General features: G+C 49.0%; 1 long non-coding RNA gene across 1 annotated transcript; it reads left to right on the top strand.

Moving 5' to 3' along the window:
* Nucleotides 1-363: 363 nt before the first annotated feature.
* LOC119322493 lies at nucleotides 364-2,446 on the top strand. Its single transcript, XR_005155670.1, has 4 exons — nucleotides 364-426; nucleotides 1,760-1,924; nucleotides 2,070-2,114; nucleotides 2,243-2,446. It is a non-coding gene; the product is annotated as an uncharacterized LOC119322493 (long non-coding RNA).
* Nucleotides 2,447-2,902: the final 456 nt, after the last annotated feature.

The following is a 2,902-nucleotide window of genomic DNA, read 5'->3' as shown; positions in this document are numbered from 1 at the left end:
CTCCTTCCTCCAGTACCACCTCTCCAACCTCGCCTCTCGCTTTGCCGCCCCGCGCCCCGTGCTCGCTGAGGCACACCCGCCGGGGGCCCATGGCGTTGCCCAGTCCTCTGCTGGCCTCCTCACCGGCTTCTAGTTCGCCAGCTGCGAGCAGATCGGGCCGCGCAGAGCAGACATGGAGGAGGACGCAGCCGCGGCTGCGGCGCCGGACTCGTGGGAGACGGGGCCATGAGCCGCCTGCTCCTCTCCTCCTCCACCTCCTCGGCCTCCCCCGCCACGCACCGGGTCTGCTCCTCACCTGACCTTGCCGACGACCGCCAGGCCGCGGACGCGCAGCAGGAGCAGGACCCCGCGCGCGGGACGATCCGACCGCGCAGGTCGACCAGTTCCTCCGCGAGGCCCTCGAGAAGCCCCACGAATGCCTCCAAGGTACGGCCCCGTCCTACCCCTCTCCGCGCTCCTCTTCTTACTAGTTTTGGCTAGCTAGCTTCCGGGTAGAATTTCAGGTGCTTGTGCACGGCGAGGAGTTCGGGAATTCTCGCGTCCTTGTTCGGGACTAGCGCCTAGGCCTAGCTAGTACCTAGCAGCCCGAATCTGCCGCGGCTTGCTTGCTGGATGGATCGCGGCGGCCTAGTCGGGGTGCTTCGCGGTCGGCCGCCTGCTCACTAGTTGGTGCCGATCTGTTCGTGCTGCTCGCCTTTGACGTCTTCAGACTGACAACTGTCTTCAACTGCTACTTGGTAGCAGCTGGGATTAGCTAGAGGGAGGAGATGCGGTAGCTCCTTTTACTGCATCTTGAGATCCAGCTGCTCGCTTTGAGGCTCAATTGTGGTAGCTGAATTGGAGTGCTCCCGGCAGGCTGTATTCAATTGCGATCTGCAGGCGTTGCTTCTTGTAGGAACATGGTAGTTGGCGTTTTCAACTGCTACTACTTGCCAGCTGATTAGCTGAGGGGAGGTCAGCTGTTGCTTGTTGCTACAACAGAATCCTCTGGTGTTCTCCCCATCGACCGGTTACTGCACCTCGAGCCTCAGCTCCAGATAAGCTTGTTATTTTTTTATGAACATGTAGAGCGCCTAGTTACTCTGCTTGAACAAATCATCTGTTTGGTAGATATAAACATTTTCTTTGTCCTGCCACTGCCCACTCTGTGGGGAGAGGAAATTGTATTGTGTCGCAGAGTCTACAAAATGGTAAACCCAATTATCTACTTAAATCTGGCCATTTCCGAATTCCTCTTGTGGGTTTGAATCATATCCTGCAAAGGATAGTGATGTCTAAAGCTGGTTGGTTCGCTTTCTTGACTTGATAAGATCGTGATTTGTGGGTCGGGGATTGCTAAGGCTTCCTTGTCATAAGTTTGAGGGTCGGGGATTGCTAAGGCTTCCTTGTCATAAGTTTGAAAGTGGTGTTTCCATCTGCTACTTACTATCAGTTTAATGAGATGGAGGTGTTGTTAAGTTGATATCACAACACTCTGGTGCTCTTTGTTGCTGCATCTTGTGATCAATTCAAACCTGTATTATTTCTCAGCATGGAAACCTGAGTTAAATTGCTCAAACAAGCCATCTGCTAAGTACATGGAAATGTTTCTTCCACTGTGCGGGGAGAGTTAGTGTTACTCTGTGTCAAAAACTTTAGAAAATGAAGAGCAAAAGTTTGCCACTTGAATTTGGTTGATTATTTAATTACCGATATGAGTCATATCTTTCAAATCATGATAATGTCTAAATCTGTTTGGTTTGCTTTCTTGACTTGATAGGATCGTGATTTGGTGGTCGAGCCTATGTCAACCACTGGTTCCACTCAGCCGAGCAGGCCAGACATAAGGCCCTTGTTCTGAACCTGCTTTTGTTGATTGGTTTCCATCAGGGGCGAGTTCCGCAAGGAGTTCAAGCAGAACCCCAAGAACAAGTCTGTCGCTGCTGTAAGTTTCTTACGAAGACTAATTCCCACTCTCGATTTGCTTTCTATACCAGCATGTACACAGTAGAAATTAATCTGCCAGGTGTTGTACATTGGGTCATGATGGCGGAGCTGATTAGTCGCTTCCGCTGTATTTTTTTATCCAGGTAGGCAAAGCAGCCGGTGGGAGGTGGAAGAGCTTGAGCGAGTCGGTAAGTTATTGTGCATTCGTTTGTCGTTCGTTTTCTAGATCTTGCACGTGAGGTGTTTGTTTGAATGTGCCGACGGTGTTTGATTGACTGATTCGTTCTTGGTGAACTTGCTGGTATTGTGCATGTAGATCATGGTGTACCAGCTTTGCAAGGGCGTTGCTTTTTGCCACAGACGTGGTGTCCGACACCATGACCTTGAGCCACACAACCTGCAAATTGGTGGATGCGTTGGTATCCTCTGGTTTGATCCCAGCAAGAGGAAGTGTTCTCTTCTCTTTATCAACCAAAGGCACTTTCTTCTCTCATGGATGGATGGGACTCCATCAATTTAGTACCAGTTTAGGTGTTAGTATTATGTTGATGCTTGTGTTGATGCCATGCTTTTTGTCTTGTCATGTGCTGATATTAACTGGCAGCATCAGCTCCCATGATTGCTTGCTTGCTTGCTTACTATATAACCTGTACTGCTAAAACATGTTATTCTACTCCATGATGCTATATAATTTGCAAATACTCCTGGACATCAGCTCCCATGATGTTGCATTAGCTATAACATGTACTGCTAAAAGAGGAGTGTAAACTGGAGTAATTTTTCAGCCATTATCTTTTTTTTCTTTTGGGCGGATGCTCTCCACTGGAGTACAGTTGGGTACTGCATCTCTTTTTGCATTCCTTTTTAAGTCAGTGCTTGAATTTTTTTAAAAGATGAATTGGAATACTCCTGGACAGCAGTACATGGAGTATAGCTGTAACTAGTACATGATTGATGGAGTATAGTAGTCCATTAG

Source organism: Triticum dicoccoides, chromosome 6B (assembly GCF_002162155.2).
Source record: "Triticum dicoccoides isolate Atlit2015 ecotype Zavitan chromosome 6B, WEW_v2.0, whole genome shotgun sequence".
NCBI classification, from domain to species: domain Eukaryota; kingdom Viridiplantae; phylum Streptophyta; class Magnoliopsida; order Poales; family Poaceae; genus Triticum; species Triticum dicoccoides.
Note: the sequence above shows the minus strand (reverse complement) of the source record. Positions and strands in the feature narration are given on the sequence as shown.